Source organism: Numida meleagris, chromosome 16, assembly GCF_002078875.1.
Source record: "Numida meleagris isolate 19003 breed g44 Domestic line chromosome 16, NumMel1.0, whole genome shotgun sequence".
NCBI lineage: Eukaryota > Metazoa > Chordata > Aves > Galliformes > Numididae > Numida > Numida meleagris.
The window spans coordinates 5,319,389-5,344,158 of NC_034424.1; the positions used below are offsets into that span (position 1 = coordinate 5,319,389).

Here is a 24,770-nt window from a genome sequence, read left to right on the forward strand (position 1 = left end):
TTTTATAGCGCGGCGCCGGCCCCGCCCCGCCCTCCCCGAGAGGGTGGCCAATGGGAAGGCGGAAGGAGGGATGACGGGCGGGTGCGGGGACCAATAGGAGCGAGGCGGGCGCTGAACGCCGTTCAAACGCCGTCGGGCGCCGCGCGGTGCGTGGGGTCGCTCCGCCCGGCGGGGTCAGGTGAGCGGGGCGCCGCGCTGCTCGGTCCCGGTGCAGCCCCGCGGGCACCGAGCCCCGGTGTGAGGGCACCGAGCCCCGGCTCAGTGGCACGCTCCGTGAAACCTCCGTACACACCGCGCCCCCCAGCTCCGGGCTCAGCCCCTACTCTGCACGCTCAACCCCTTTGCGCGCTCTGAGCGTTGGCTGCTGCTCCGGACGGGCTCCAATCCCGTCGCTTTTTCCCCCAAATCGGGAGCAGGGCCGCGTGTGGGGCGTGACTAATCAAGGGCTGCTCATTAAGGGCTCCTGCCCTCCTCCCTCTAGCCAGCTGAGGGGTCCTGTTCTAAAGGGCATCCGATGAGGAGGTGTGTGCTGGGGGGCGGGGATTTTTGGTGCTCATGATGTGGGGTTGCTGGTTTCCCCAAGCCAAAGCTAAGAGCTGGTTCAGGCCTTGGAGTTGGGGGGGGCTGCAGTGTGGGGTGGGAGGAAGGCCGAGGGGACCCCCCTTTGCTAGAAGCATGTTGGAGAGCCAGCCTGCAGGTCCCCTGTTCTGGGGGTGGAGGGGCAGTAGGGGTCCCCGTCATGACCTGGGGGGGAGGGAGGGGGGCTTTGCTTCCCTGCTGGGCTCAGCCGCTGGGGGTGGTGGGCTCCATGGCAGCTCGGGGAGCAAACCCAGCACTATAGGGGGTTTGTCCCCATGGAGACCCCAGCTGGGAAGTGGCTGGTCCTAATCCTCGCTTACAGAGAGGCTTCCCTCCCTTACTGCTCTCAGCTGTGCGAGATGGGCTGAACGACACTGAGCGTCGCTGAACTTCTGTTGGATCCTCTTGCTCTGTCTTCCTCATCTGCGAAATGAAAAATAATCGCAGTCCTTCCCAGAGGTGCCTGTAGCTGAAGGCAGTGGGTATGGGCATTTGGGATGTGGGATTGCACCGCCTACTTTCAGCTCCTCTCCTTCCCTCCCAGCCTCTCTTTGATGCAGGTCAGCTTTCCCGTGCTGCAGCCGGTGAGCCAGGAGCTGCTCTGTGCAGCAGGGCTGTTGTTTGCAGCAGATCATGGTTATTTTAGGGTGCATTTGTGAGTAGCCCTATGTTTGCTCCTGCTCACAGGCACCAAGGGCTCTGCCTTCAGTGGGGCTGATGCTCCCAGGCCGAGCCCAGCTGTGGCTTTGCAGCACTCTCCTGGGCAGTGGGTGCTGCTGCCACCAGCTTGCGCAGGCAGTGCCTGCTGTCGTGTCCAGCCCACGCTCGCTGCTTTCTGGCCCATCTCCATCTGTAAAGCTCCAGCCGTGGTGGTGGTCCAGGCTGAGAGCTGGACTGCCTGTTTGTTGGCTGCTATGGGTGCCTCGGGCACCACTCATGGCGCCAGCTGCAAAGCATTGCTCTGGCGAGAGCTGCATCATCCCATTCCCCATCCTGCCCTGGCTTGGGTTTGCAGTGGGGCGCTGCTTGGTGCTGACCCTTCGTGTTTGAATCGTTGGGTGGCCCTGCAGGTTGTGGGTTCAACAGAAGGGTCAGGGCTCTGGGTGCAGCAGCGCCACGTTTCTCAAGGTGCAGAAGGTAGCATGTCCTCAGGGCTGTGCAGGTGTCACGGGCCATCCTGGTGCAGGAGGTGTTGCTGTCTCCACCTGCCTTGCAAAGTTCCCTCCGCTGTAGCCGCATGAGAAGCTTCGTGCCACCAGAAAACCCAAGAGCGCAGCAGGATCCTCGAAGAGATGAAGATGGAATTAAAACCTTAATCTTATTTACATGCAAAGTAATTAATATACAAGCGGGCCCAATCCTCTGGCTGGCTACTGGGCGCTGGGTGCTGCTGGCGGTGCCTGTGGGCTGCCTCCTCCCCGGCTGGCTCTGCTGGCAGCATGTTCTGTTTGCAGGGACGGTGGCTTTAATCCTGGAGTTGGGATGGGCTGTGTGCTGTGGAAGCAGCCCCAGTTTGGCCCGTGGATTCTAAAATCTGCCGGAGACACGAGAATGGCTGATACCTGTCTCAGCACATGGCTGTAAGCTCTGCTTTTCTAAAAGGATAACAAGTCCTGCACGTTTTCTGGCTCTGCGGCAGCAAGCTGGGGCAGGATGGGTTTGTTCAGTGCCTGCCTTTCCCAGGAAAATCACTGAGTCCTGTCCGGCATTGCCAGACCCTGGTCTCAGCTGGGGTTTGTGTGCCTTCCCATGGGGAAAGAGCCCCAGGGACCCTCCTGCTGTAGGGGACCTTTGGTCTGACACCACCTCAGTTACACGTCATTGCAGCTTTACCTGCTGAGCACCGGTATTCCTCCAAAGGGCGGGAGGATGGGCCCAGGTTTTGCTGTCTGGAGGGCTGTGGCTGCGTGTCTCCCTGCACACATGGTGCTGGGGGAGCGGCTGGCTGGCCCACGATGGGGACGGCGCAGCTGCACCACGGCTGCTCCAGCCCCGCTCGCATCCCGGTGCCAGCGCTGCTCTCGCAGCCGTCGATCCTGCAGCAGCAACCTGGCGGACCGCTGCTCTCAGCTGCAGAGTAAACAAGCTGGCAAGAGAAACCATTTTGCTTCAGCTAGCAGGAGAAACCCTTTTTAGGTAGCACTTCCAACTGGCAAGGCTCTCCTTCATTAACCCCCTCCTTCCCTTCCCAATGAAACGTGAAAGTTGCAGCAATCAGAGATCAGGCGCTGGCTGGTGCGTCTTTGCCACCTAGAGCGATGAACACAGACATGAATTTGCTGCTTGATCTTGTAATTTCAGTGCAATTAGACTAGCTGGTGTAGAGCAGTTTCCCCTTGAGCCTCAGAGTTCCAAGCCTGGCCATTGCTGAGCTGCTCTCAGACAAGGAAGCGCTTGGGTATAGGCTGAAACACGGGTTTTTTGGGTACACCTGGAACTTGACTCCCTGGAGACGCGTCTGTGAGATCGAGCTGCGGGTGCCTGGCATGTCTGAAAAGGAGCCTGCTTTTCAGGCTTGCTTATTACAAGTCAGGCACCCAAAGCTAGTGGGAAGACAAGCCAGAACAAGGTTGCAGGCCGGGCTCTGGGAGCAGGGCTGGCCGCTGCAGCCCCGTCCCCTGTGCTGGGTTTTAATTGTGAAGTGTTTCATGTCTCCCAAGCGCTACTGCAGCACAGGGCATGGAAGCAGTGCTCTGAACTTTGATCTGGTCTGAACCTACCTACCTTCACAGACTCGTTTCCTTCGGTTCTCCTACCCTCGTACCAAACATCATGCACTGAACTTGGCCTGTGCTGCTGGTTTTTAGCCCGTGTGTCTCTTTGCTGCTGGCTGGCTGTTCCCTCAGCTTGGTCTGTGTTAGCTGATCTCTTCCTTGCCGGTGGAAATGAGCAGCTGACGGTGTGAGCAGAGCTGTAGCTGTTGGTGGGAAGGCTCAGCATCCCCACTGGTCTTGGTGTGGTTTGCTTGTGCACCCAGAGCTGCCAGGGCGATGCTCTGCAGGGATGGCACCGCATTGCTTCTGGTGTATGTACACACTGGAGAACGTGGATTCCCTGCAAAACCACTGCAGGATGCTAAAGCCATGAGATGGAACTGCTGCAAGTGTAGGAGCTGCCATTTTGGGAAGGGTGGGGGGGTGAAGTTTTCAACCAATCCCACCTGGGAGCACTTTGGGAAGCTGGGGGCTTTCCTGGACCCAGGGCTGAAATCAGAGGGTGCATCTGCTCACGAAACCTGGCTGTGCTCAGCACCAGCTGTCATCTGGGGCTGTGAGGGACCCACACTGACCACCCCACCTGAGGACCTCATAACCATGGCCTGGGGGCTGTGATGGCTCTGTGATGGCTCTTGGGCTGGGAACAGGAACAAATATCACTTGGAGACAGTGGGGAGGTGAGTGCCAGGCTAAAGGACAGCTCTGAGCTCTCTTTCTGTCTGGGAAAGCTGCCTCTGCCCCCCTGGTCTGGCTGTGGGTCGAGCAGCCGGGCTCCCTCCCCATGCTGGTGTTTGGTTTGTAGGTGAATTGTCCCAGGGAAAATGCAAGAGAAGATCCCTCCAATCTTTTTTTGCTTCAAATGGGACCAGGTCCCTGGTGTAGGGTTTGTTGGAGGCTGTGGATATCTCCACCAGCTCCTCGGAGAAAGCTGGTCCGTGCTGGGGGCTCCGTGGGCAACTGGTGGTGATGGGCCACGTGCTCTTGGCTTCCCAGAGCTGCTTTGGGAACTCACTGCTGCCACCCCAGAGCATCGCTTCCAGGAGGGATGAGGTGTCCCTGGGCTCTCTGCTGGGCTGTGGTATCTCATAGTGGCCTTATTTAATTGCTAGGTCAAGTATTTCAAAATCTGTAACGCTGCTGTGCTGAGGGTTGGTCCCTGGGCTTGGTCTGAACCCATGCTACAGCTGTAGAAGCAGCTGTGCTGGACTGTGCTCTGCCCTAACTGCAAAGCCTCCAGCATGAATGAGGTCAGCTCCTGCAATTCCCCTCCCGCCAGTCCTGGTGGCTTGTAGGTGCCAACCTGCTTGTCCCACAGTGCAGGCAGTGTGAGAGCACCCAGCACAGCAGGTCCTTTCCCGTTCCCCTGCTTGCCAAGCCAGCATAAAGAGGTTGGGGCAGCTGGGTTGAGCAAAAATCGCATTCAAGTTGGAGCTGCAGCTCAGGTGCGGTCTGGCTGCTGGGGTGGTGCATGGAATTTGCCTGGGCTCCTGAACCCGGCTATGGTGGGGTTCCCCTCCTCTTGAAAAGTGACCCGAAGCGTGCACAGCCGGTGCTGCCAGCCGACCCGGGGCTCCGAAGCGGTTAATTGCTGCGATGGAACGGCAGCTTCCCCCCCCCCCCCCCCGGAGCCTTTTCTGCCGGGCCTTGCCCTGCCCAGGGGCAGCGGGTGGCTGAGGGATTACAATCCCTGGCAGGGAGCAAAGCGCTGGGGGATGCCGGGACTGGTAGTCTGGGGACAGTGGGGTCCCCGCTGTCACTCGAGGCTGGGGCGGGGGGACCCGGAGGGGATGTGCAGGCTCGGGGAGGAGCCAGCGTCTTCACCCACTTTGTTGTTAAATACCTTAAAGGAGCAGTGGCTGTGCCCGAGCGAGCTCCCTAGCGGAGCCGCGCAACCCGGGCTGTGGGCTTTTTAAAGATAAAAATCGCTCGCGTGGCCTTTGGGATTAACGAGCTCGGTAACTCCTTCGGTGCCTGGGCGCTGGCAGCTGGCAGTGGCCTTGCTGCACTGCTGCTCCTGCATCCCTGCCGGGGCACCCTTCGGCCATGCTCGGGATGCTGCCGAGTGTCTGTGCTCCCCGGGTCAAGAAATCGGCACTGGGGCTGTGTCCTGTTGGGGGGGGGGGACATCTCTGTGCGTGAGCCCCACAGCTGAAGAGCTCCGGAGCAAAGCGCGGAGCTGCGGCAGCGTGAGCAGCCGTGCAGATTCCTTGTGCCGCGGTGGCATGGCCGTGACCTGGAGATTTCTCCCCCGGCGTAGCTCAGTCTGGCACACGGTGCTCGCAGCCAGCTGCCTCAGCCTGGCCCTGGCCCGTGCCCAGCCAGGCACCCACAGCATCTCACCGCAGCTTGCCTGGCTCCTGCTCAGCAGCTTGGGTGAAACCTGGAGGGAGGGGACAGCGGAGCACCCGCTCCCCGCCGCAGCTCCCACCTGCGATGGGGCAGGCTCTGGGTGCAGGGCTGGGGACTGCAGTGGGAGCTGCAGCCAGGTGAGTGCTGGGACCACAGTGTGGGGCTGGCAGCAAAGTGCCAACCCCACAGAGCCGTCCTGGCAGCTGGCTGCCTCTGAAGGCTCTGTCCCTGCTGCTCTTTTCTTGCCTCTGCACCCCGCTGGATGAAATCCCTCTGCAGGCATGCACGCTGGAGGGGGGCTGCTGGGGCCTCGCTGACTGGAAAAGCAGGAATAACCACCAAAATGCAACTGGCGGGGAAGGCTCGGTGCTGGCAGCTGAGCCGGTTGGTGCTGGGCGATGCTGTGGGGCAGATGGTTTGGGCCTGCCCGTGTTGCCCGTGGCTGCATGCTGCAGCTCACCCGTGAGCCTGAAGGTGAGCAGAGGCTTTGGGTGGCAGCATTGAGCCCGGTGCTGTCACCCCCGCCTTGCTCCCCTGGGTGCTGGTTGGGTGCTTGCCCACTGAGGGGCTGAATTAGGTCCTTTTTCCCTTCTGCCTGCAAGTGTTGGAGACAACACTGGGCACATCCAATCCCATCTAGGACCAGGCTCCAGCTGGCTCTTGCTGGGGGCTCAGGCTTGTGTCCCGTTGTCCCCATGTCAGGGCTGCGTGAAGCTGTGTGTGCTGGGTGGCACAGCTCAGTCCGTGCTGCATCACCCCGGTCCCATTGCTCGCTCCCTGCGCTCTTCTTGGCGCTGTGCTGATGTTTACTGTCTTACAAAAGGCTCCTGCATGTTTGTGCTGAGCCTGGTGGGAACCTGCTTGTGAGGCTCTGAGCCCCAGCGCAGCATTTAGGGGGAACACGAGCTGCATGGGGACCTGGTGATGATATCTGGTGGGGAGAGCTCAGGGAAGCTCCCCCGCAGGCGCCTGTCTAGCTCTGTTCCCTGCTCCTTTTTGCTTTTCGCCCCTTGCCTGCCATTTGGGTGCTTCGTACCAGCTGCCTAATGTGTAATGATGGTTGCATTGCAGCAGATGCCTCGAAGGAGCCCCGTGCTGAGGTGTGCACCCCTCCACGACCCCCAAGCTGATTGCTTCTGACAGCTCTGCTCCCCTAAGCGAGCATCCCGCTCCCCACCAGAGCCCAGATCCTTCCTGCTCTGACATCAGAGCAAAAGTCCAACGGGTGAAATGCAGCAGCAGTGGGTGGGGGGTCCTGGAGATGAAGCTGTGTGCAAACAGCTCCCCGTGTGGTGCCGCTTTGAGTGTCCCATGCACACGGGCATTCCCATGGCTGGAGGGGAGCTGTCTTGCTCTGGAAAGGGCAGAAATGCGATGTGGATAACATCTCCAGGCTAGCATTGCTAGAGGAACTAAGAGCTAAGCAACCGCATCCATAGGAACCTCGATTCTTCTCTTATCTCCCTGAATATCAAAGTTAATTGCATTTCCAACTGACACATCAAGCTGTCCTGCCTCAGTCGTCGGCAGCAAAGCCAGCGCTTGGTGGTTGCTCCTGGACATAACCTCACCTCTGGTGTCCTGCTCTACTATGGGGACAACATCTTCTCCTGGGCTGTTTGTGCTATGGTCAGGTCTGAGGAGCCCAGGGCTCGAGCTGAGCGGGTTGCCAGGTCTTTATGGGCATATCTCGAAGGTGAGACTTGTCAGGATGAAGCAATGGATGGAGTTTTTTAATGGGTGTTCAGCAGCCACTGTGGAGATGCTTAAGGGCATAAATTTTTGAAGAGCATAATGGATGTTAAGCTCTCAAAAATAATTCCTAAGTCTCTTCAGCTTGGGTTTCCCAAGGTATTGGCGGCTAGCTTGAAATGAGAGAGCAAGCAAAATGAAATAAAAGGCTTTTAGTTGATGTGGAGCTCCTGCTCGCTTTGTGTGTCTAAGCAGCAGCTCGGCCCTTTGGGATGCTGAGCTCAGGACAGTAGGGTCTCAGCCTTGGGTGGGTGCTTTGAGGGTTCACATTGCAGAATAGAGTTGAGGGTTTTTTTTTCCCAGTGCTGATTCGTTGTGCAGAAAGAGCAGGAGATTTCATTGCTGGCAGCCAGGGAGCCAGGCCCTGAGCTGCGTGGTGCCTGGTGAGGTGCAGTAAGCAGGGTCCTGGTGTGCATGGTGAGCTCGCAGCTTCACCCTGCAAGCAGCAGGACTGGGACGGATCAGCCTTGCCCCAACCACTGCATGGAGCTGGGAAGCACTGGGCCTCCTGCCTTCCCCTCCGAGCAGCAACCTCTTGTCCCCCTGCAGGATGAGCCTTTCCCAGTGAAGCAACACAACAGTGCTGGCGGCTGACAGCCCAGGACTTGTTCAATGCTGCTTTCTCCTCCTACTGCAGCAGGGAGGTGGATGGCAGCTCCGGGAGCACCCAGCTCCCTGCTTGTCTCCTCCTGCCTGGGGAGGTTGGCTCGGAAATGTGGGAGCAGCCCCGATCCCATGCACATCCCTGGGAGGTGGTGGGTGGCTGCATCCTGCAGCGCTGTGCCCTCGTGATGCTCCTGCCTTTCCCTCGAGGCCAGCTCCTCTGCAGCTCTGCTCTGAGCTTGGATCATTCCTGCTGAGGGCTCGGCCCTGTTTTATAGAGCTTTTCCATGAGGTGTGCTCTATGAGTGCCCTCCCTTGGCTGCAGCAGTGGTATCTGGGGATGAGCAGTGCTGGTGATTTTGGTATGCTGGTGGCGCTGGGGTTCTGAGTGACTCGTGCCAGCTCTTTCTGCTCCCTGCCTGGCTTATGGGACAGATGTTGACCTGCTCTGAGAGGACAAGTCCTGAAACACAGCGTGTTGCTGGTGCCTTGCTGGCAGGAAGAGGCAGAAAGAGTGGAGAGCTTGGGAAAGGTCAGGGGAAAATGCTACCTGAAGCGTGGGTTGATGCAGGAATGTTACCTGCTGCTTCTCTAGTTGAGCCTGGCTCTACACCCCGGTCCTGGTAGTGATCAGCATGTGACCACTGAGGCTGATGGAAAACCTGTGACCTTGCTTGGGTGCTTCTCTTAGGGAAAGCATCTTTGAGAGGCGGAGCACCAGGAAGTACTGGAGAAGGGATTGCACCTCTCTGCTGTGGGTAGCAAAGGTTTTCAGTGGCTCAATGTCCTTTGTTGGTGGGATGTGTGCGGGATGTGGTGACCGCCTGCCTGCCCAAAGAGCTGCTGTCTGTGGGGCTCACGACCTTGGTGGCTCTGGATGCTGTGCCCCCATCGCTCGCATTCCCTGGGAGCTAAAGGACAAGAAGCTGTATCCTGAGAGTGTGAGGATCAAGGCATTTCATGGTGATCGCTGCTGCTGCCCAGCACAGTGTGTGGTTCTGTGGGCTCCCGGCTGCTGCCTCTTGGGGGAGGAGAAGAGAGCAGGGATGGAGCAGTGGTCTCTGCTGCTCAGCACAGCTGCACCGGGGTCTCTGCAGCTCTGAGGCATGGCAGCTCTTCCCCAGATGGAGAACAGGGCCCTGGGGGGTATCAGCCGTCTGCTGCTTTGCTGCCCATGAAACCCTGCAGGCTGTTTTGCACAGTTCTTGGTGCGATTCAACAGAGAAGAGCAGATTCTCCATTGAATTGCACAGAGGACCGTGCTCCCCCCGTTATCTCCGAAGATGGGTGCAGATGACTCCCCTCCTGACGTGTGTGTGATCTGTGTGCGCTTAGCTCTCCCTTCTTCCTGGGCAGCTGGCGGGTTATTTTTGGTTCTGGAACAGCCCAGATCTAGTTTCTACCGGGGCAAGCCCCTGCCTGGTGCAGTGCTCGCATCCCCGGTGCCAGCGGAGATGAACCACGCATCGACCAGAGCCCGTGGGGCTGCTCCAACGCCCACCTGGCCAGCATTGCTGTGAAGTGGCCACGGAGAAAGGGCTGTTGGTGAGGTCTGTGGGGGCTCACCTGGATATGGCTACCCCAGCTGCCCCGTCTGTGGGCCTCTAGGGGTGGAGGGATGGGCAGGAGCAGCTGGTGCCGTGGCAGGGCTTGGAAATCCAAGCCAGCACTGAGTCACGTGCATCCCCTTGGCTCACAGGCTGGGGGAATGGCAGCCCCCTTCCCTCTGGCCTCCTGCTCCTGTCCTGCAGTGGAAAACCCCACGGAGGGGCAGTGGGGCTGAAGGTTTTGCTGGGGGCCTCCTGCTCTGCTCCTCCTCTGCAAAAGGTCAGGGGGGAAAGTGTGGGTACTGCTATTTTGCCACCTCAGTGCAAGGGCAGCGCTCCTCTGGAGCTCCCCTTGCAACTCCCAGAGTGTTGGAGCTGCTCCTTGCGATGAGGATTTGTCCCACCTTATTCCATTGCAAGCAGATGTTGCTCAAAGCATCCTTTTCACATCAGCATGCTGGGATGCCACAGGGCCCCTGCCTACCTGGAGGGAGGGCAGAGGGAAAACGCCATCAAATAGGAAATGTCTCCAGGTTGGACTGGCTGGGTGTTCGCTGTAGCTTGGCTGCTGTTGGCAAAGCATGGCTGCTTGTTTCTCAGCACCCTGCTGGCTCTGTGGGCTGCTGGGGAGAAACCTGGAGAGCAGACATCTGCACTGGACATGTCCTCCAAACTGCTGTATTTGAAGCCATTATTTGAAGCTTCCAGCAGTCTGGTGCCCGCTGTGTCCCAGTGTCTGGTCCTACGCTACATATGAATGCTTGAGGGCCCGTATGCACCGTGATGCAGGTGGGGAAGGAGCCCCTTCCTGGGCAGTGCCAAGTGTCCATCAGGGAGAGCAGGACCGAGAGCCAGCAGGACCATGGTGTGTGTGTGTGTGTGCAAGGTGATGGCTGGCAGAGCACGCTGCCAAAAATGTCGTGGGTCACTTTGGGTGTCCGTGCTGTCATGTGACATCCCTGGGTGCTCCCTGCCCAGTGCTCCCCAGCCTCCTTGCACAGCCACCCAGCCAGGACAGCTTTATCACTGTGATCTGTGCCCTTTCCACTGGGGAAGGAGCATCAGCACAGCCTCCCGCGCTCAGCCCCTTTCAGCAAAATGCTGCCTGCAGATCCCTGATGTTTCCCTCTGCTCCTGGCAGGGAGTGAATCTGTTTCCCATCTCTAAACGTGGGCTCCTGGGGTGAGCTCATGAGTGTGGGCTCTCCTGCTCCAAGCCCCTGTGCTCCTCACTGCGTGGGGTTTCTGGGCTCCCTGGGACTGTCCTTGCTCCTAACTCTGCTCCTCTCCCTGTGAAGCAGGAGGGTCTCAAATGGCACAGAAAACAGAACCAAATCAGCCGTGAATAGGCTTGAATTTACTATTCAGGAATACAATAGAAAATCAAACAGGTACTACATTCTCCTTTGGCTGCCTGTGAGCCTGGTTTTCTTTGTTGCAGGTGGCTGACAGAAAGAAAACAGGTTTGTTATGAAAGCACCGGGTCCAGCCTGCCCTGCTCTGTTACCTGGGAAGCTGTGAAGGAGGCGGCTGTGGTTCATGGGGAGGCTGCAGCTGGAGGCGTTGGCTCAGAGATGTGCAAGGAGCACCGGGGCTCTGCATGGCACAGCAGGTTTGGTGCGGCGTTGGTCCAGGTGTTCCTCCCCACCAAAGGCCTTGAAGAGGATGAGCTGCCTCCGTGTGTTGCAGCCCAGGCTGGGTATTGGTTGTGCAATGCAGAGAGCATCTTGTGCCTCTGTGCTGGTCTGCGCCCTGCTTCTTCCTTGGCACCTGGAGTAAGAGTGAAATTCAAATGCACAAAGAGGAATCCATGTGAGGCACCCTAGGGGCATGCTTTGCCACTGAGATGTCTCATGGGGCAGGTGGCAGGGCTGCTTTGTGCCCCGGTGCTGCTATCAGGCACATTGCTGTGCCCTCGGTCAGTGCCTGGCTCAGGGTGCCCTGACTGTGGGTGCTGCACCTTGGGCACTAATGCAGTGGGAAGACAACAGGATTTCCTTCTGAAGCCTGACACCCAGGACTTTCCCCACTCATTAGGACTGAAGATCAAAAAAAAAAAAAGAGCAGGAACGGCTGGTGAGGGCATGTCAAGGAGGCAGAATTGGGAAAGGGAGTGCTCAGTGCGTGTCTCCAGCCGGCTCTGACTCACCAACACGTGCAGGTACAGCCCCGCTGCCGGCTGCAGCTGGGTTTTGAGTTGAGCCTTGCTCACCAGAAAAGCCAAGAGGGTTTGCAGAGACAGGAGGGAAGCACAGGAAAGGGAGCAGCGATTGCAGCTGGCTCCTGTTTGCTTTGCATGGCCCCAGTTTGTGTCGTCCCCCTCTCTTGCCCCTTACAAGTTGCACCCCCCAGGAAAGGGCCTAACTTTGGTGAATTGAGAGCTGGGATCTGGCCCCACTGCTGGCAGGTTTCAGGATTAGGCTGCCTCCAACACCAAAGCCTCACTCCATCTGCCAGACAGCACCCCAAGGGGCGGGCGTGGAGCTGGGGCTCTGCCGCAGAAGTAGGATGGGAACATGTTCTGGTCCTGCCTGTCTGGTTTAGTGCTCCTGGCTGGGGCTTGGGTGCTCCAAAGGGGAGCTTGGTCTGAGATGCGAGGCTGTGACTTATTATAATTCAAAACTTCTAAAGCTGCAGAGCTGTAACTTGGGCCCAGATTCACCTGATAGCCCCAGTCTGCCATGGCTGGAGCAGCGGGCACAGGATTGGATGCGATGCTGTAGGTTTGAAGTCAGAGCAGTGGAAGGGTGAAGCTGGTTGCCTTGGTCACCCCCAGATCACGACTCCATTCCTTTTCTTTGGTATGGCGTGTACTCATCTTTCTGGAGAGCAATGGGCATTTTGTGAGGCTGTGCACAGCCAGACAGGTCCTACCAGCAATGGGGGACCTGCTCGGTCTGTTTGTCCTTCGCTGCTGCAGTAAGGTGCACAAAGCAAAATTCCAGCCCCTGGTACCTTCCTTTATCCCGTCCCACTGGGGCAGGCACCCCTGCATTGCCGCCCTCACCATGAGTGACCCTACCAGGAGAAGGGTCCTTGTCCTCAGGAGAACAAGTGGTTGGGCCACCACCCGCTGCAGCGGTGTCAGCTGGGGTTTGTCTTCACCTCACCTCCTTCCCGGCCACGCGTGGCCACCACAAATCCTTGCCCACTTGTTGCAGGCAGAGTGGGGGTTGGCCTCATGTTTTTGCCCCTCTGAATGTCACAGTTCACCTCTCTTTGGGGAATTTGCAGCCTTCTTCAGAGCAGAGAGAGTGCCTGGTGCTGCCCTTGGTACTGCGGCGGTGCCAGATGCGGAGGGCTGCAGAGCAGCGCTGAGAGCTCCTAGCTCCCATCCTCCTGGCATAGGTACGTGCCTACCAGAGGGGAACGGTGAGCTTTGCTCTTCTTCTTGATCCCGGAGCTGTGAACCATGGAGTAATGCAGGGAGGGATGTGGGTGTTCTACCAACAGGGTGCAACAAATGTGCTGGGTCCTGGTGTGATACCCACCTGTGCTTTGTGTGTCTGCATGCAATGGGAGGCTGCTCTGCAAGTGCTGTGTAGGCAACTGCTGTCCCTGTGCTTATGTGTGTTGCTTTGGGTGGAGTGGAGCCTGGTCCATGCTGCCGGCATATGGCACAAGAGAGAGCTTGGCAGATGGGCTGAAATGGAAAGGGTCTTTTCCAAAGCAGCTGTTGATGGAAATGAGCCTTGCACAGTTCTGGGGTGGGTTTGAGGGTACAGGGTTGGGGATGATGCGTGTGGTGGATGCTGAATTTAGGAGAGCACCGTTTTGTTGATGATCTCCTTGCCCTGTGCACGATATCCACAGTTCACACCCTGGTCCTGGCTGTATCTATGAGCTTTGTGGTGTGTCTATCTGTGCCCATGCAAGGGAGGAGATTCTTCCCCCCCAAGATCCTCTTGCATCCTTGAGACCTTTAATGTTTCATGCTGTCTAAACCAGTCCCTTCAGGGAAGGAGATGGTTAATTAGTGCTTTTTCCCCCCTCAATGCCTGTGTTTCCCAGACCCCACTGGCTGGTGACCCCTCTGCGAGGTGTCTGTGGAGCTTGTTATCTGTCCTGCACAGATTACCCTGGTGGGAAGGGGAGGTGATGCTGCAGAGGCTCCAGCTCACACTGTGAGTATCTGCCAAGCTATGGGAGTTCTTCCCACTCTGGTCTGGCTTGTGGAGGTGTTGGGGTTGTTCCTCGCTTCTGCCCTGATCCTGAACGAGGTGGGGCAGTGTCCCCAAGCAGTGTTGGTCCTGAGATGGTGCAGGACCTGGAGAGGTTGGCTGCTCAAAGCAGAAGGGGTGGAAGCAGCCTTCACCATGGCAGCACCAGCAAACAAGGGGGATCCTTAGAAGCGTTTAGGGCCTTCCCTCTGTTTCTCTGGGGGTTATTCTCTCCTAATGTCCCAAGGAGCTCAGATTATTGCAGCTGGGCTCTACCTGAAGCTATAATCCCATTGAGGGGAAAAACTCACCCTGAGCCCCCTGCCACATGAAAGGGAATGGAGGGGAAGGTGGGGAGATGGTGCTCCTCTTGCCAAGGGAAGGAAGAGGAGACTGCCCCTGAAGGTGAAGGAGCGCCAGGCTTGCCAGCAGACTGGCTGCCATGCTTCTCTGTGCTGACGTGGAAGGGAAGCAGCTCTGCTCATGCCAGGAGAGGTGGTGTACTGGGAGAGGAATGCTCCAGGGTTAACCTCCTCCCGTGGTGCCTCCCGTGGCTGGGACAGATCTGCCTCCTGCAGCTGGGGCGAGGGGAGGGAAGGAGGAAGGTCTTTGTGCAATTGTTCATAGAGATCCAGTGTGAAAGGAGTGGGATCACAAGGATGCAGAGCAGGGCATCTCCAAGGGGAATCTGTGCACTACCTGTTCTGGGGCTTCAGGCGCTGAGCCCAGTGCTGCTGTGATGCAGGGCTGTGTCCCTCAAATCCCCCTTCCCTCTCCCCGTGGCTGAAGGTCTGCAGTAAAACTGAAAAAGCCCTCATCCTAGAACTGCACCTTCTGCCAACTTCTCTTATCAGACCCGTGCTTCTGCCTAGAGCCAGTAGCTGCAGGGATGGAGATGGGGGAACAGACTGCTGTTAAGCTGCTCTCTTGCCTGCAGCCTGTTTGCATTCATGATTGCATCCGTGCATTAAAGTGCTCTGAGCTCCTCGTTACCAAAGTGCGGACTCTGAGTTTTAACGAGCCACTCGTGGGAGTTGGGACCAGGAGAGACAGAACGCCGTCCTGCTGAACCGAGGCAGAGCCTGACAACAGGCACCGCTGCCTGGAAACGGTGGGCAAAGGCTTTATTGACCACTGGAGGTCACTTTTTCAATAATGCAGTACAATCCAACTTTATTTTGTCAGTACCTTTCATGCAGGCTGCTCCCGAGCTGCTCAGCAGATGCAGCGCAACGGGAGGGGAGAAACAGCGGTTTTCTTCCAGCTGGGGAGATGGAGGCTGCTCGGCAGCACCGGGTGCAAAGCAGAAGGCTCTTGTGCTTTGGTGGAGAGCTACAGGGGAGGAGAGGAGCAGCAAATGAAGCAGCCTGGCTGCTGCTGCTGCCGCTCCCTGTGCTGCAAAGGCACCTTCAGGCTCTTCAAAAGCAAATGAGCCTTTTTGGCCCTGGGGTGGCTGGGGGAAGGCAGGAGGGTGCTGGGGTGGACAGCCAACGTCCCTCAGCTGGAGAGAGGCTGAAGTGGGGGCCCTGCAGTGGGGTGGATGGGTACCCAGCTAACTGTGTCTGGGTGCTTCTCTTAGAGGTTCAGGAACATTGTGACTTGAGGTGGTGAAAGAGCTGGGATGTGGGCAGGGTCCGAGCATTTGAGGGGCAGGAAATTGTGCCTGAATTGCACTCCTTTGCTCCCTGCGTGGTGCTGGGCTGTTCCTGGGAGGGGGCTGCCCCTGGATGGGGCAAACAGCCATCAGGAGCTGGGGATGGGGGCTGTGCAGAGAAAGTCATTTGCAGGACCCCCCCAGAATCCCCTGCAGGAGGGAGCAGGGGCATCTGGGGCTGTGTGGAGCCGGTGGCTGCTGCTGTTGCAACTATACTGGGGGACTTCTGCAGCAAAACCCATTAAAAAGCCCTCGCTAAGGAGTCGGCAGCAATGGCTGATGCAGGAGCTCTTCTGTTGCATTGTGTGCTCCCCTTGCATGATGACGCATGGTTTGCAAGTCTGGAACTGCTGATAGGAACAGACCAGTGGGCTTGGAAGGAGCTTTGAGGGCCACATTCAGAGTCTCGAGGTCTTTCCTGTTCAGAGCTGTGCAGGACACGAGCTCATTTGGTGTGCGCGTCCTTCTGTCCCTCTGATGTGTGCTCCATAAGCCCCACTTCTCACTGCTTGTTCAGATGCTGCTGTGTCCACCGTCACCGAAAGGAATGGATTCCGTCTTTTAGCTAGCTTGCTCTATCACTCCCCTTTGAGAAGTGGGAAAGGAATAACCTGTTTCTTCTACTCCTCACATTTGAATGGGAACGTCAGTGTTGCACTTAGAGCAGGGACGTGCTGCACGCAGGCACCGCCACGTGCGAGGGCTGTGAGAGCTTAACTGCTGCAGCAGATGGGACTTGGAAGCCACGTCGGAGCAAATATTTGAAGATCCAGTTTTATAAAGCCACTTTTTGGCCTATAAACCGCCCGCCCCACGGCTCCTGGTGCTGTTTGCTGTTCCTGCTGCTCCGCCGCGCTCCCGTCCGGTGAGACGTGCTGCGTGTGCTTGGCACGGGGTTCTTCTCCTTTTCCCCAGCCTCGGTGCTTTGTTTTATGCATTGCTTTGTTTGTTGATGGGATTTTCCTTCTCTCAGCAGAGTGGGATGGGAAGTGACTGCTACTGACCCTATGGGGTTCCTGGGCTCAGGCAGACCCCCAGGCTGGCGATGCGCCCATCCTGGTGGATGTCTTCCCGCTGACTCTAACAAGTCTCCATGAGAGGCTGGGATCCCACGTCCCCTTTCTCTCCACGACACATCAGGTCCCAGCAATGATCCTCATCCATCTGTACGGCGCGGAGCGGGCTCTGGTTTGTGCTTCCCTTCCTGCATTGCCTTTCAGCCTTGGGACCCGCAGAGCCAAGCACTGATGTGTCCGCTAACACAGGCAGCTCCGCTCCTGATCAAGCGAAAGAAAAATAATTAGCCCCTCGGATTGCAGCCTGGATGCAGCGGGCCGGATTCCTGCTCTCTGCCTCAAGGTTGTGACTTCTCGCTTGCATCCGCTGTGAGAGCACGATGATGATGGGGCACCGGGACTTTTTGGGATAGACCCAATGTAATCTCCCCGTGCTTCCATTTCCACCTCGTACAAAATCCTGCTCCACCTCTCCCAGGAGACCTGCAGTGCTGCGCGGCGCTGTCTCTGCGGTGCTTTGAGATCCGCAGATGCGAGTGGTTCCTGAAGCTCTGAATAGCACTGAACTCCCTCTGCAGTGGAATTCCAAAGCCAGGGGAAACTATTCACGACTGTTAAGAAAAAGCCGTGTTGGTGTGTTGGTTGAACCCAGCGTTACGCCCTCTAATTATGTAGTGGTGGCCCTGGCTGCTGGAGCGACTGGTGACAACGGGATGGTTGCGCTCGGCTGGAGGGAGCGGGGCTGAGATTTGGTGCCTGATGAGATCAAGGGGCCTTTGATTTCAATGGGCATTGAACCAGGCACTGCCATATCAAACGGGCTGATCAGATAATAAGTGCAGCTCTTCTGGCATAGATTCCCGCCGCCGCGTTGGGGCAGGCAGTGCAAATTGGGCAGCCAGAGGAGTGAGCAGGCATGCCAAATTGTTCCTAATGAAACGGGATGTCCCGCAGCAGGACGATGCAAAGTGGTTGTGCGTCTGGGGTGCCGTGTGGGTCACCTCCAGGCTGGGATGTGTCCTCTCCCACCTTGTTCCTGGGCAGGAGGGTGGCTGGAGGAGCTGCCAAGGGAGAGGGATTGATGGGGTGATCTTGAATCCTTAATCTCATGTTTCAGGGCTTCTCCAGGCGTTCTGCAGGGAAAGATGATTATTTTTTTCTTTGCAGCCTTCGGTGTAGCAATCAGGCACCTGAAATTGTTTCTGCTGTCTTCTAAACGGGGAGATTGGGCACAGCAAGAGGCGTGCTGTGAAGGGAGGGGTGTGCTGGTGCTCCTCGGGGATGCCGCAGCCTCAGGATGCTGTTTGGGGGATCCTCGAGCCTTCTGATCCCAAACTTGGCTGTGTTGGCAGGAGCCCTGTTCTGCAGCGTGGGCCACGGTCACTTTCCCAGCATCCTTGGGGGACGTCGCCCTGCTCCTGCAGGCACACGAGATGTTTGCAGCATCCTTGATCTCTCCTGCTCTTCACCCGGGGCTCATCAGCACTGCAGTTCATGGTCCTTTTTGTTCATTTGGGAGCACCCGTTGGCGAGGTGCAGTGCATATCTGCAGGGATTGCTGTTGCGCCGGGGGTGCTCTGCTGTCCTTGTCCAGCAGTTGGGTTTTAAGCCATAAGCTCCCGTTCTGAAGCTTGTTTTGTTTTGTTTCCCCGTGGTTAGGGAAAATGGCAGCGACTGCGCATGATGTCTAAGCAGAGTGCACCCATCCCGCCCCACCGCCGCGCTCTGTGGCTGCAGGAATGTTATCTCTGATGTCTCCACCTGCCCCCATAAACTTGGCTGGAAGTGGGTCAGTAGGTTTAGAAGTTCTACGGAGATATGTATCAGCCTCATACCTTAAAAGAAGCTGAGTGAAGTCAAATCCAAAGCAACAATGAAAACTTGGAGAGGAACGGAGGGAAGAGGCAGTGGATTAGCAGACAGAGAAATCCCCGTGGGCCCTATTGAGTGTTTTGCCAGTGTTAAGCACTGAGTAAAATATAGTGCTGGAGAGATCAGATCGCTGGGTATTCCCTTTGGACGGGGAGATCCTGGGTTGAATACTTCTTTGGTGAATCATCTTCTGGAGCTATCAGCACAGGGATCTGGCACGAGGCTCTCACTGCAGGATGTGGCATTGCTCGCAGGCTGAAACTGCTTGGAGAAGGCACGCAAATGGCACCATGCAGCTCTCTGCTGCTAAAGCTCTGGATGCTTGGATACAACATGTGGGATGCCCTGAACACCCAGAGCTGGGGCTGATAGCACGGAGTGCAACCAGAGGGTTTCTGCTGCTCTCTGCAGCAGAACATGGGGGAGAACACCCACAAAACCTGCTTCACCAAAGCATCACCTGAGCTTGGAATGCCTGTCACAAGGCTCTTCTGAGACTTGAGCTGCTAGATCCTCCTCTGTGAACAGAGACATGGGTGACTGGCAGACTAAAAGACACAGGAGATCAAGACAAAGGGAAGAACCAATTGTTAAGTGACCCAAATGAAAGATGCACGTGTGGCACAGGGAGGTGTTGGGCCAACAGAGGAGAAGTCCTTCGAGGAAAGACTCCAAAGGAGACAGTCCAGTTAGATTTTTGCTTGGCTTTTTCCTTTCATCTATCAAAGAGATACTTCCAAAGTGAGGAGCAGACACCTGAGGGAGCACAGGGGCCAGCTTCGTTTGCAAGGAAAGCACGATGGGTGGTTGAGGGCTGTGTGTGTGACCTTCGGTGTGTTGTGCCCATGGGTTGTCCTCTCCCTGGAGTCAGGCAGAGGAACGTGCTCCCTTTTTTGGGAGCTGCCTGTCAGCTGTAGCTGGGCCTGGGGACATCTTGGCTGCGTCCTTCGTTTGGGATTGAGGAGCAGCCGACAATCTGTGTGGATAGCATGAGAGCTGCTAATGCTGTGTCTGAAAATCTGCAGAGTTGCTGGGAGGGGGAATGGGTTTAAAGTTGTATTTCCTCCAATAAATCAGCACAGCCTGGGCCTCCCCACCCCCATCGGCACCTGTGTGCATGTGTTGGAGAGAAAATCCAAAAGAACGTGAGGACTCTGCGTTACTGCTCCCTGCTCAGGGCTGTCCAGCCTCGCACCAGGGCAAGTGTTGCTTAAACACCAATAATGTTGTCTACAGCAGGAAGCAGAGCAGGGCTCATCCGCACTGGGCTGCTCTGCTACTTCTGTGCTCCGAGTACAAACAGCAAGCTGTTCCTGCGCGTGGGCTCCCGGCGCTGCCAGCAAAGCTATTCTCATGCAGGAGAGAAAAACGAGCTGTGCAAAAAGCAGGCATGTCTCGTATCGCTAAGCATCACTCACCATGTCAGGCGGTACACGGTGGCACCGCTGCACGGGGCTGGTGTGGGTTCGATGTGCTGGATGTGGCAACCCCAGTGCTGCCTGTGGGGTTGGCAGGGAATTACCCCAACTGGTGTGGCTAAATCGTGGAATCTCAGAATCATTTCAGTCGAAAGGGATCCTTAAAGGCCGTCTGGTCCAACTCCCTGCAGTGCTCGGGGACACCCACAGCTCCATCAGTGCTTAGAGCCCCGTCCAGTTCTGACCTTGGATGTCTGCAGGTACAGGGCACTGCCACCTCTCTGGGCAATTGGTCAGAGTGGTCCTGGTGGGATGCTGCAGCAACAACAGCAGGAGCAAAGTGGGTCGCAATGATGAGACACAATGAAGGACACAGCCCCTTGTAGCGCTGATATCGGAAGCGATGTCCCGCTGCTGCTCCCAAGGCATTTTCAGCCCTTCTGGCCCAGCATTGACCGTGGTTTAGAGGACTTAGGTTGCTTTTTGGGCTTCTTTATTCTCTAACTTTTTTTCTTGGGAGGTGCTTGAAGCTTGCTGAGGATGCTGCACAAGGAAGGGAAATGTTTCAACCCTTTGCTTGCATTTTTCAGGGGGAAACTCTTGGGACTTTCAAAAGCAACACTGACGCTGACCTGCTGGAAAATTTCAGCTGCTGGTGGAGGTGGCTGCGTGTTGAGCTGCGTCTGGGCAGGGGATGCCGGAGCAGCTCAGCACCATTTCTCAAGGGCTCTGTTTTTTGGCAGAGCCAAGCTGATGGGACGCTGAGCTGTAGGAGGGCTGGATTGTCCCCGAGCACTCCCCAGGTGCCGCTATCTCCTGGTGATCTGTGATCTGCTCAAGTGTGTCCGCCTGGATGGCAGCCTGGGCTGGGACACACTCCTGGTGGCTTGTGGGGTTTGTGTGTGTCCTGCAATCCCTGGGCCCCTCTTGGAGCTGGGAGCTGTATTGTTCGCCCCCCAGTTCAGCAAGCCAAAAGGAGCCAGCTGGGGCAGTGGGGAGATTTTAAGCCCTATCTCTGGGGTGAGAGAGAAGGGCTCAGCTTCCAAGTGCCTCACTGGAAGGGATCCCAACCAGCTCTGCCTTGCTGGGACAGACCCCTCCTCTCTTTTCCTTCCCACTCAGGGGCTGTAGGGTGCTCGGTCCCTCGTGCTCTGCTTTATGCTGGGGAGCCAGACAGGACAGCCCAGCAGCTCCCAGCCCCAAACAATGGGGCCATTGAGGGCTGGAGCCGGGGGCTCTGCCGACTGTGGGCTGCGGATGGGGAGGACAGCTGAGCTGTGCTTGTTCCAGCTCAGCAGAGTCACAGCCCAAAATAGGAGCGGTGTGGCCATTCGGAGGCTGAGCCTCTTTATCCAGAGGTCTCAGCTTGTTTGCACGTGGGGTGTGCATGGAGTATTTATGTCTTGGAGTAGGGCTGGGGGGAGGAAATGAAAGAGGAGGGGCTGGCAGTTGTGCAGACTTGTTTTTGTTTTTGTTTGTTTTCTGTGCTAAAAAGGCATAGAAGTATTGGTATTTTTATCCCCCCACTTTCCCGTAGGTCCATACGCTTCCCTGCAGACTGGGAGCCCCAGTGAGGCTAGCATTGTGGCCCAGTGCTGGAGCACTGAGCAGGCGAAGGGGACAAGCAATGCACCCAATAACTGGTGAAGCCAGCAAGCTGTCCCCATTGTACCCCTCTGCTATCTCCCTGTGCCATCCTGGTTCCTAATCTCAGTCTCCTCTGTGTCCGTGGGCTGAGCGTTGGTGCTCACAGGTAGCATTTTCCCTTCCTCCCGTGCTGAGCCCCCTCTGATCTGCTTTCCTGGCACAGCAGTGGGTGCAGACTGGCTCTTGCAGACACCAAGCATCTGCTGTGCCCAGTGCACCCGAAAATCGCACCTCTTTTGTATCTGTGTGGGGATTTAAGGGCTCAGTGTGAGGTGTCTGAAGAGGTGGTCTCGACTGGAGCCTGTTCTGAATGGCGCTGCCTGAACGGGGCTGTGCCTGCATCAGGAGATGTGCAGAATTAATGCAAGGTTTGGATCAGCTCATTAACTGCCTGTGCTGGTCCAAATCTTGCCCTTGGAGGTATGTGTGTTGCTGCCAGTACCATCAACATAAAGACTATCGCCAGCACAGCCGGGGATGGGATTTGGCCTGTTTATATTCACGGTGCAAAAAGAGCCGAAGGATTAATGACTGATTACTTCTCGGGCCAGCGGGAGCCTCGGGTACCCATCTCGCGTGCAGCTAAAGCGCAGGGCAGAGCAAGACAAAGCTTTGCAACAGAATCCTCCCAATTACCTCACCGCTCTCCCTGCGTGCTGCAAAATGCACCGTCAGCTCCGCCAGCCAGTGCTCAGCCTGCAGCCAAACACCTCCTGCATCGCCGCGTCCCCCTCCGCCCCGCGCTGTCCCCAATTTGGGATGGTTTGGTGGAGCCCTGCCTGCTCCCTACCTGCCCCTGTGTGCGTCTGAGCATCCTTTCGTGCCCCCCCCAGCAGAGCCTGCGCGTTGGATGCAGTTTCTATGGTTACTGCAGCTCCTGGGCTCTGGGAAGAGCAGTTGGATGCTGGAGCTGGCAGGACTGGCATCTCCCTCTGGATCAGCCAGAAACTTGACAGGGATCGGTGTGTGGCAGAGCAGGACAAAGAGAGGAGGGGAGAGGGAACGTGATGAGAAAAACTCGGCTTGCGCCGGGTACTGGGGTTGCCCCCAACAGGTTGTGCTCTGAACAGGCTTCAAAAAGGAATAGAAAGGGTGGGGAGAAAAAAAAAAAAAAAAGAGAAAACTGCAGTTCTGGTGCTCGCATGAAGGTGACATTTGTTGTAGCATCTCCAGCCGTTGATACGGGGATCTGAACACAAGGAAGTTGTAACTGCTGCCAGACTGACTATTTCTACCCACATTTTTCTTTTCCCCAACCCTTTTTTCTTCTTGTTTTATTCTTGTGATGCTTTTTATTCTGATATTTCCCTCCCTACCCACACAGGTTTCATCTTTGCTCCTACATATCCCTCTTCTGTGGGTTAGGTTAAAAGTTCAAGGCATGTTCAGTCCTCACCGCACGCAGGTGCCAGTTGGGAACTGATGTGACTTTTTAGGAGAGTTTTGCCCATCAGAGCCTTCTCCTGATGATGGATGCAAGCACTGAACTCTGAGCACAGCATGTGTAGGTGCAAACCCAGCCTGGTGTATGAATCTGCGGTTGGGACCTTCCGTCCTCTCATCTGCCTTGCCTCAAATTCAGGTTGGTTATTAGGGAACATTTCTTCTCAGAAAGAGCGGTGAGGCACTGGCACAGCTGCCCGGGGAGTGGTGGGGTCACCATCCTGGAGGAGTTCCAGACCTGTGGGGATGTGGCACTGAGGGACGTGTCAGTGGGCACGGTGGGGTGGGCTGGGGTTGGGCTTGGAGATCTGAGAGGTCTTTTCCAACATTCATGATTCTATGAAATATGTATGGAGCCTATGGAATCAGACTCAGTGTCAGAGGTTGGAACTAGATGATCTTTGAGTTCCCTTCCAACCCACACCATTCTATGATTGTAGGTTGGCCTCTCAGAGCCCTTTCCTTCTGACTTGCCCACTTCACCTCCTCTAAACTCTCAGCAGACAGGGCAGCGCCTCGCGTGCTGTAATAGGCATCTCATTCCCTGCTGTTATGGGCAGGGTGTGTGGGGACAGGAATGAAAATAACTAGGCCAAAAGCCTGGGAGATGAAGGGCCCTCATCCTGACCTGCTTGTGAGGTAACTGGGAGCACAGGTCTCCCTGTGCTTCCCAGCTGAGCGTGGCTCCTCACCCGGTCGGACTGGCTCGCCTGTCTCCCCAGGGCCGAGGCTCCAGCAGACGCGGGGCTGCAATGGTTACAACCAAGCCGGGCATGCAGAGGAGGGGACAGGCAGGCAAGGGAAGGCATTTGCGGTGTTCTGGCAGCTCCCAGCAGCCAAAAAACTCCCCACAAAGCCAAGAAACTGTACCCTGCCGTCACTAACCCTGTGCCCCCAGGTGGCAGCTGAGGAGGATGGATAGAGTGTGGGTGTGAGCTCAGCAGCTCTCCCTTCCAATCCAAGCAATTCTACGATTGTATAATTACTTGCACCGGGGCTTGTGCTGCCTGTCCAGCCCTGCCTGCGGGGCCGGCGGCTGCTGGGGCCGTGTGGGTGGCATGGGGCAACCATGATGTGTGGGGCCAGCCTGGCTCCTGTCCCTTGTCACGCGTGGGAGAGACAGCGGTGCCTGGGGAGACGTCGCGTGGCTTCTCTGGAGCCACAGCCTTGTTTTGAGGCAGTCCCTGCCCATCTGGCCCTTTCCTCCTGCCTACTCTGTGCTCGCATTCCTGCTCTGTGCTGGAGCACCTCGCTGGGTGAGACAGCGTCACCCATCCCAGCATCCCCGCCTGCTCCCCTGGCCAACCCCTGTGTGGCAGCTCCGGTGGTTTAGTGACAGTACTGTGTATGGAAAATCATATACTCCTGTACCAAAAGCCTTCAGTCCCTTTTAGGGGCAAAGCTGTCTTTTTTTTTTTCCCCTGAATTCACCGAGTTTTTATTTTTTTGGGGGGGAGGGGGTTGTGGAAAGGCTGATGGAAGCATGGATGGACGCGAGCCTCCGCCTGTCTGAGCAGCGGGCAAGGTGTCTGCAGGCCCCCGCGCTCTGAATCACCTGCTCAGCCCTTCAGCTGCCGGGACTTGCAGCTGCCTCAGCCGTGTTTACCCTTCCCCGTTCCCTTTTCTCCCTTCTCCCCAGGCAGATGAAAGCCCGACAAGAAGGGGCAGACGCGTTCCCCCTCGACAAGTCGCTGCAGGTGAGGCGGAGCTGCTGGGCACGCTCCAGAGCCACCTGGCCGCTCCATCCGCCATTTTGTGCAGGCGGGAGGAGGAGCGCGGGGTGGATCGCCGGCGGATGTGTGGGAGCAGGCCGGGCGCTGTGGGCACAGGGCAGCATGCAGGACTCAAGCTGAGCCGGTCCTGGACTGGGTCGGTGGTCTGAGGGATTGAAGCATCAGGTCCATAGTTTTGATATTGCCTTTCTCTTATAGCCCCCAGAAAGGAAACCTCAGAGGGTGAGCAGGTTGCACAGAGTGGTGGTGGATCCCCCGTCCCTGGTGGTGCTCAAGGCCAG

General features: G+C 57.0%; 1 long non-coding RNA gene across 1 annotated transcript; it reads left to right on the plus strand.

Moving 5' to 3' along the window:
* Nucleotides 67-23,005, plus strand: LOC110406933. The gene is made up of 3 exons (XR_002443643.1): nt 67-522; nt 902-1,038; nt 10,988-23,005. It is a non-coding gene; the product is annotated as an uncharacterized LOC110406933 (long non-coding RNA).